The 9156-nt window shown below is 36.6% G+C and overlaps 1 protein-coding gene across 2 annotated transcripts in view; it reads right to left on the bottom strand.

Annotated features, from left to right (window-relative positions):
* LOC106881722 (uncharacterized) overlaps positions 1 to 3599 on the bottom strand; it is a 25383-nt gene extending 21784 nt beyond the window's left edge. The window contains exons 1-2 of one of the 2 annotated variants that reach the window (XM_014932204.2): positions 2369 to 3599; positions 1295 to 1444 (exon numbers count right to left, since the gene is read on the bottom strand). The gene's annotated coding sequence lies outside the window, so the exon portion shown is untranslated. The remainder of the gene's footprint in view (positions 1 to 1294; positions 1445 to 2368) is intronic. The other variant, XM_014932205.2, reaches the window with a different exon arrangement.
* Positions 3600 to 9156: the final 5557 nt, after the last annotated feature.

The following is a 9156-nucleotide window of genomic DNA, read 5'->3' as shown; positions in this document are numbered from 1 at the left end:
TATGTGTGTGTGTGTGAAATGGGACAAGAACGCAAAACATGCAGACAGGTGATACAAGAAAGGACAACAAAACATCCAGATAGACGATACAAAGAAAACAAGGACGGGTCATTCGGAGTTTTCTTTCCTCAGTCAAGTTCCAGATTATCTTTGCAATTTCGGCTGGTTATACTCGAGATTACACCAATCCTTGGAAGAAAGCAGCGAATGTACACAAAAACAAGGACGGAAAAAAAAACGGATAAGGTTACACACACCCCTTTTTTCTGAACAAAAATATGGGGTTAGCGTCACATTAGGAGGTCAGGATACTCGATACCACGCAAAAAATCTGAGGTTTTCTTTCTTTCTTTCTTTTTAGTGAAACGCGTGCGAGTGCACTTACCAAAATTTACCGAAGCGGAAACACAAAATGGTTTTTAGAAACGATTTGTAGAGAATGTGTCTGGGTCGATGATAAAAAATACTCTTAGCTCTTGTCTATATTGGGAGATGTCTGTTCATTGAAGTATGTCTGGCAGCGTTACGCGTAATGGCTCTCGTTTGTGAGTGTAAGTGAAATGCATTACGAAAAAAAACCCTAGGTTGGTACCAGTGAACAAAGGAAATACCATTTCTGTCTCAGATCAGCTCGCTCACAGATGCGCGCAGAGCATGCACATAGCCGCAAACATCGATACCTGAGTTACATGGACGTAACATTTTAAGTGTGCTAGTAAAGACGAAGTGGTGTTGGGTCTCAAACCGAAATATAGATTATACTACCGGTCAATTTTATATGTATGTATGCATTTTTGTCCATTAGTGATTTGTAGGAGAGTGGAAATGAGGTTATACCACATACCTGCTTTTCTTCCCCGGAGGTATTTAACGTGAAACAAAATGAAATGCCTACAGCTGGAAATTAAAAAACTATTCGTAGAGTGAATATAGTTAACTAAGAGATTAACTACAGCAGTCACCAACACAGAGAAATACATATTTTATTTCCCAAGATACAAGGCTAAGTATGAAAGAGGTTTTATATTTAGGTGAAGTAGTAATCAGTGATATTTAATAAGTTACGGTTGCTTAGAAACTTCACTCCGAACTAATTAGAAAAAGAAGCGTAAAGAAAAGCAATGTAGTTATAAAACAAAATCAAATGTTCCTGGTGTTAAATATAATATTTATGATCTTTCTTTCAAAAAATACCTGTTTATAATATTTATTGTAAGAGTCGCTGAATTCAAAGACTTATAGTAATAGAAAATGACAAATGATGTAAAGAAAATCATGACATATGTGGACTTACATGAAAATGAGATGTTTGATTAAATGGTTCGAATCGTTTGATGTTCCACCGTGAAAAACAAAAAAACACTGCAAACAGACGACTTTTAAACGACACGTTCTACAAAAGAATTAATTTAACGCGCCTCTTTGGTTGATCAGCATTTTACAACTGAAAATAAATTGTTACAATAAGCCGTTTGTTGATATCTGTTTACATGACACTGGTTTTATTTATTCATACCACTAAATTAATTATGCTATCAAGTTGGATTGTTTCCCGTAAATTATATACTACTTCGATCAAGTTTTATTGACCCTTTAAAAACCTTGTACACGAGTTAGACACGTTAGGAAATGCACAGCTAGTATGATGAGACATCACAAGGAAAAGGTTAATCAATATGACTAATACATTGAAAATCTAAACGACTTTAAGTTTCCAGTTTATCAATTATGCTATCCCTTATTCAAAACTTAGAGCAGATAATACATTTCAAATAAAGATTTTCAACATAAATATTAAGGTTACAGTTTTCGGTGGCCTATAACCGATTGAAATGACCCAGTTTAGGACTGGTACTTACTCTATAGACACCGACATGATGTGAATACTAAATACCAAAAGTTGTCACTAATGTTTGTCGCTTACTCTAATGATTCTACCAACTATTGCTCTTCAGTTCAGTTAAATAAGGATTTCTTTAACCCAATGCTACACATTTTGAGAGGAAGTTTATAACTAATTTTGCAGACTTGAGTACTTGACATCTATTTATTTTATCGATTATACGGGGTAAAGCACTGAATTTGAACATAAAACATAGAGGATGCAATTGAATACCCTGTGGTATCTGACGCTTCAACTTTTCAGCCAGACATCGCCTGACAGCTCCGATGGCACGATTCCAAATTTTTGTCGAAAAATCATTATATATACCTCAAATGAATATTAGGTACTATAAGCTCTTAATAGACAACGTATAGGCTCAGATGTTTGGTTGTGTCCCTTAAGCCATGTACTATTTCATCGTGGAGTACCCTGGGAGAACAGACTCGATATTTTTCAGTAGCAAAAGAAAACCAAATATCAAACCTTGATCAACGAGAGCCTTGTCAAGTGATGGCACACGGCTTCATTCCCTATTGAAGTCGACTGCTGCAGCTTTCCAGCAAGATCGATGCGCTGTTTCCTGCAGAAGATTAGTCTGAAACCCAATCGATTGAAGAACGCTACCAAGGCATGGCAGCTGAATCAACGTGGCTATAGTTGATACGTGACCGCAAGTGGAACCCTTTCACAGGCGAAGACCAATTCAGTCCTCGAAGCATATAGGCTAAGGGGCGAAACGCTTGTGACCTTGAGATATCTGCTGATGATACGGAAGGGTTTCTAACATTGCTATTGATTTTGAACTTGCAAAACCTCTGAGTAGCTCCTGCAGTTTCTACACGGAGAAAAGCATCTCCGGGGGTTATTTCACTTTCAGTCTGTTTTCTTTTCTTTTAAAAAATTTCTTTACGAATTAGATATGGTACGTGTTTGGTTTGAAGTAGTTCCACAAAAAATGGAATTATCTTGCAACTGACAAGCCATTATAGTAATTCAAATATTATTGCCCATGTGCTTCATTCAGAAATAAAACTAAATATCAAATGAAAGCGGTTAGCAAGTCCAAAATAATTTTTCGTTCATTCGGAAACTGCGTTCTTATGTGGTAGTGTCGTGCAATTTCTGATGTCTTGTTTATTGAAACTGGCTGACGAAAAAACTTGCGCGCTTGCTTTGCAGAAATCGAACCTACCTCAGCGCTAAACATATGTTTTCCCATCATTTTAGAATTTTATTTTGAGTTTTGGAGTTATCACGTCTCAGATTCAATTATTCGAAATAACTCGCGCGTGTGTATATGTATGTATGCATACATATATAGGCTTGGTGATGCAAACAAGAAAAACAAACGCGTGTGTGTGTGTGTGTGTGTATACACACACACATAGATGGGGAGAAAGAAAGAGCATTAGCACTGACTATGAATTGATTGTGCATCTTCAGTGATCCAATATTTCACTTTGAAGAACTAAAATTGTTCTGCCCAAGTCTATGTGCGTTTAATAGGATCTGATATGAACTTAAGCGTCCCAGCTTGTTCTGTTTCTCTTGCAGAACGCTGAAGGTATTTTTTCATAACGTTTCTAAAATAGTTATTATTTGTCGGTGACATAGAGTGATTGCTTCATTAATTAGTCTGTCCCTAGTTGATTAATATACCAACACAGCTGTAGCTGTGTTCTGTATGTGTGGTCAGCGACCAGACCTGTGAGAGATCAAGAATCGAAGACGACCGGCGGCGTTGGATCGGGCTTATTTATAGATGAAATAGGACTCACTGGAAACGAAGAAAAACTCTCTCTCACGTGACCTTATCTGAAGGCCACGATTGGACGGTATGTACCCTGGCGCGAAGCAAAACTGGGGACAATTGCCGCGCAAATGAGAACCAATCAGGGTGATGGCCAGAAGGGTCCAAGGCAGCCGAAGGCTAGATGTTAGCCACTTCGTTATCGTTTATGATTGAATACCCGAGAGAGAGGTTTCACTACAGTCGCATTGGACAAAAATTAGTAGAAAAACAGTTATGAGGTAAAATGTTACAAAATTTAATATCGGTAAGTAAAGAAGTAAGAAGTAACGCTTAAGCAATAAGAATAAAGAATATATTTCTAAAGTGAATGTTTACGTTCTAAGACGGCGAACTGGTTAGCGCGCCGCGCCAAATGTTTAATGGTATTTCGTGTCTTTTTGTTTTGGGTTCAAATTTCTCCGAGGTCAACTTTGACGTACAGATTATTTAATTATTTTCTTTTTTAATTAAACACTTTCAAACTTCCGATACTGGTAGAATGTGTCACATAGAATAGGGCTTATTCTTAACGTTTTTGACAAAATTTTGTATTTTAGTAGCGGTATTTCGTCTGTCTTTACGTTCTGAGTTCAAATTCCGCTGAGGTCGACTTTGCTTTTCATCCATTTCGGATATATTCAATTAGACGTACAGATTATTTAATTAATTTTTTTAAACTAAACACTTTCAAACTTCCGATACTGGTAGAATGTGTCACATAGAACACATTAACGTTTTTGACAAAATTTTGTATTTTAGAAGTTATTTCGTCAGAAGCTACAGAGTGGCAATGGACAAATTCGTGTTTGATAAGTGCCAATACACGAAACTCTCGACTTTTGACTTATACTCTAACTTCTACTGATGATATATATACGTATTATATGTTTAAAAAAATCTCATCACGCAATCAAACCAATGAAAGAGCTTCTACCTGTTCGCTCGACACGCTAAAAATAGCAGCCAAAGTATTCCCCTACCTAAATTACACGCCCATTGTATGTAATATCCTAGATTATCCCTAAAAAGACGGTTTGCCGAAGGCTGGAATGTCTTTGATGATAGGTTTGCAGTATCAAGGTTGATTTGAGACTAAATAACAACATTGTGGTCAATTTCTATATTAACACCTGCACGATTTTCACTAAGAAAAAAAAATGATTTTTTTGCATGGAATCAAGTACCTTGACCTCCTAATATTGCAAAATTAGGTTGCTTAAGGTGAGCCTGATAACTGATGGTTTTGGGGTCTTGTTGTTTGTAACTTTTGGTGAACCATGGTGCAACCAACAACTTTGTAAAAATCCCTGCCATAATTTGGTGTGGATGGGTAATATCAAATGATTCAATCACAACATGTATTTAAATTAAACATGAAAAAAATCGAAATATTATCATCACTTTGATGGAAAGACTGAAATATTATCTTTCAGTATTTCATAAGGTAAAATCTTAAATTATTAGTTGACACATTATTAATTATCTTATAGCAACCATGCCTGAAAAATCATGGATTACATGGAAAAATGCGTGCATGAAAAGTCATATTCTTAAGATAATAAACCTAGAAAACTACAGGACAAGTTATTATATATGTAAAAGTATAGGACAAGCTATTACTTCTAGTAAAGTAAAGAATAAGAAACTTTTTACTTTAAAATATTGCCGCTAAAATTAAAATTTGAATATTAAAACTTATTTTATTATAGTTTACAAATAACACTATACTTGTTTAAGTAGAATTTGGCTAATTTACTACCTTAAATACAGAAAAAAGTGACTAATTAGACACACTTACAAATTAGCTGAACGGTTTTGTACAATAAATTTAAAAGATGAGAATTGTAAAGAGCGATAAATTAGAAGAACTGGCATTCTTTGCGGCAATATTTTAAGTAAAACATTTCTTATTCTTTACTTTACTAGAAGTAATAGCTTGTCCTATACTTTTACAGGTGTAATAACTTGTTCTGTACTTTTCCAGGTTCATAATCTTAAGAATATTACTTTTCATGCTCGCATTTTTCCATGTAATAAGGATGTGGGAAAAATATAACTAATTATTGCATTCATACGTCTTTCTTTTTATCTCTAATCTTTTACTTGTTTCAGTCATTGGACTGTGGCCATGCTGGGGCACTGACTTGAGGGGTTATAGTTGAAAAAATCGACCTCAGTACTTATTCTATTGGTCTCTTTTTGCCAAACCTTTAGATTACAGGACATAAACTAACTAACATCTGTTAGTGATGGGGACAAACACAAGCACACATCTATATATATTATCTGTACACGCACGCAAACACACACGCACACCCACACGTTGAACTTCTTTCAGTTTCCGTCTATCTTTTCCACTCACAAGTCTTTAGTCGGCCAGCATCTATCGTAAAAAGCTACCCAAGACGCCACGTAGTGGGACTGAAGCTGGAAACATGTGATTGGGATTCTTATCACAAAAGTCATTTATTTGTCTAATCCTTTGCCAATCTTGCTTCGTATAGATCTTACCACTCTGATAATAATTTCTGGTTAAGATAATCACTTTTTGCAAAAAGAGAAGAGTTACCTTCCTTGAAATTGTCTTATTTTTGTCATCTGTTAGAGTTGTTCCCCATCGAATTAAAGTATACTAAGCCTAAAATTACATCAGTGGTGAGAAAAATCATTATTTAACTTACTAATCATTATTTAAATTACTAATCTGCAGAGAATGCAGTCCAAAAGTTTTGATTTATTAATATTAATCAATGGAATGCATTGAAGTAATGCGTTTGATCTTTAGCACTATGTGACAAGTCAGGCCTTACTTTGGTCTTCTTCACCCTTTGGCATTCAGATTACTCTGTCAAATTTAATGCTTATTTATTCACATTGTTTTGAATTAATCATGCATTATTTCATAGCTTCGAGGTTTCGACGATGTAATTCTTTATTTTTAGAATGAGATTGATGTAAGGGAGGCGTGAGATGTTGGATCAGACCCAGTTTGAACATAAAAGAGGCAGAATATTTCGACTGGTTATGACCAGTTTAAAGGGTTAAACCTCAACAGCAAAACATAGTCTAACCCTTACTCCACATCTCAAGTATATAAGATTGTCATGCAGAAACACAAGATGGCTTTATATCTTAAAATAATGACCAAAAAAAAAACTATTTTGAGATTTTCTTGTTACCAGAATTAATCATTAACTCTTTAGCGTTTAAACCAGCCATATCCAGTCCAAATAGTTTATGTTTTAAGTTCAAGCCAGCCAGATCTGGCCTGTCACATCTATCCCATGTTGACATTCTATAAATAATCACATTATCAAAATCTTGATTCTACAAGGTAATAAATTATTAATTCAAAACAATGTGACTAAATAAGTATTACATTTGACTGGATAATCTGAGTGCTAAAAGGTTGATATAAGGATTGCTCTCATTACTAAGGCTGTAATTTTAAATAAATAAAATTTCCCAACTGATTACTTCAAGTGTATTCTTGTGTAATTTTTCTCAGTTGGTCTTTGAAGTTTAATATTTCTTTATAATAAATATTACTTTGATACACAAATATATCACACTTATTCAGAGCATAAATATTCCATACAGTATGTACAATACTAAATGATATAGTACAAATATAAAGAGGAATATATTTAATATACAAGTCAGCTTATCGAATGAATGTATTACATACATAGAGCAATATATACAGGAGCCATTCCTGTGGCACTGGCATCTACTATACTCAAATGGTGCTTTTTACAGGCCACTGGCATGGGTGCTGCTAGGCAGTACTAGCACCGGCCATGACAATGGTTTCACTTGACTCAACAGGTCTTCTCAAGCACAGCATATTGCCCAACAATTGAATGGTACTCTTAAATGGGCCAGTTATGTGACACTGGCATCGGCCACGCCTATGATCTCACTTGGCTTGCTGGGTCTTCTCAAGCACAGCATATCTCCAAAGGTCTCAGTCGCTTGTCATTGCCTCTGTGAGGCCCAATGTTCGAAGGTCATGCTTCACCACTTCATCCCCTGTCTTCCTGGGTCTATCTTTACCACAAGATCCCTCCACAGGTCTTCTTGGCTCTACCTCTTCCTCTAACACCCTCCACTGTTAGGGTGTGACACTTCTTCATACCACTGTCCTCATCCATACGTGACACATGACCATACCAGTGCAGTCATCTCTCTTGCACACCACTTCTGATACTTCTTATGTCCAACTTTTCTCTCAGAGCACTTACACTCTGTCGTGTATACATATTGACATTTCACATCCAGCATATTGACATTACACATCTAGCTTCATTTCTTTCAAGCCTACACATGTCCTCAGTGGTCACAGCCATGGCTGTTCACACACATGCATCATACAGTCCACCTTTCACTCTGAGCAAGAGGCCCTTTGTTACTAGCAGATGTAGGAGCTCTCAGAACTTTGCTCAGGCTATGCTTATTCTGGCAGCTATGCTCTCAGAGCATCCACCCCTGCTACTGACTTGGTCACCAAGGTAACGGAAGATATCAGCTACTTCTAGTTTTTTCCCCTAGCATATGATGGAATCTGTTTCCTGCACATTTTCAGTGTTTATTGCCCCTTTGCTTCTGCCAAACACAAAACTATCTTCCCAGTTAACCTTCCTTTGATATTGATGCACCTCTTATGTGTCCATAGCTTACACCAGGTGCATCTTATGGAGTTTCTACCTACACCTTTTATGGACCTCTATTCCAACCCAGAATTCTTCACTATACTAGTTGCCAATCCTTACCTTACTGACAGCATCCCTGTACATGGCTTGTACAGCTCTCACTAACCACTCATCTATCCCTAGTGTCTGTACTGACCATCAGATAAGGGATCGGGGGACCCTGTCATAGGCTTTCTTCTTGTCAACAAAAGCCAGGTACAGAGGTCTATCTTTGGCTAGGAATTTCTTCTGCAGCTGTCTTACCAGAAATATAGCATCAGTGGACTTTCTCCCTGGCACAAACCCAAATTGCATCTCTAAACTAACTCTCTCCTTAATTTGTTGGGCTATGACCCTCTCCATGAATTTGATCACCTGATCCAACAATTTAATACCTCTAATTATTCTTATCTAATGCATCACCTTTACCTTTGTAGCAGTTGACTATGGTGCTGCTACACCAGTCATTGGGTATGACTACTTCATGTATCACTTGGTTGACTATATGGGTGATTAAGCTATAGCCTACACCGCCAAATATTTTAAGCATCTCTTCATTGATTCCTGATGGGGGGGGGGGGCTTTCTCTGTCTTCATACTCTTAATTGCTTTATCTACCAAGGCACTGTCAATTCAGATAGCTGGTCTCTCTGTTGGGTTGACACTTGGCAGACTTTCTTTTTCCTATTCATTCTCTTCATTTAACAACCTTTCATAGTGGCATCTCCAAGTCTCTCTCTTGGAGAATTTAAAAACAAACGCAAACTCTCTTTGCTTGGAAAAATTGA

The sequence above is a fragment of the Octopus bimaculoides genome, chromosome 3 (assembly GCF_001194135.2).
Source record: "Octopus bimaculoides isolate UCB-OBI-ISO-001 chromosome 3, ASM119413v2, whole genome shotgun sequence".
Taxonomy (NCBI): domain Eukaryota; kingdom Metazoa; phylum Mollusca; class Cephalopoda; order Octopoda; family Octopodidae; genus Octopus; species Octopus bimaculoides.
Note: the sequence above shows the minus strand (reverse complement) of the source record. Positions and strands in the feature narration are given on the sequence as shown.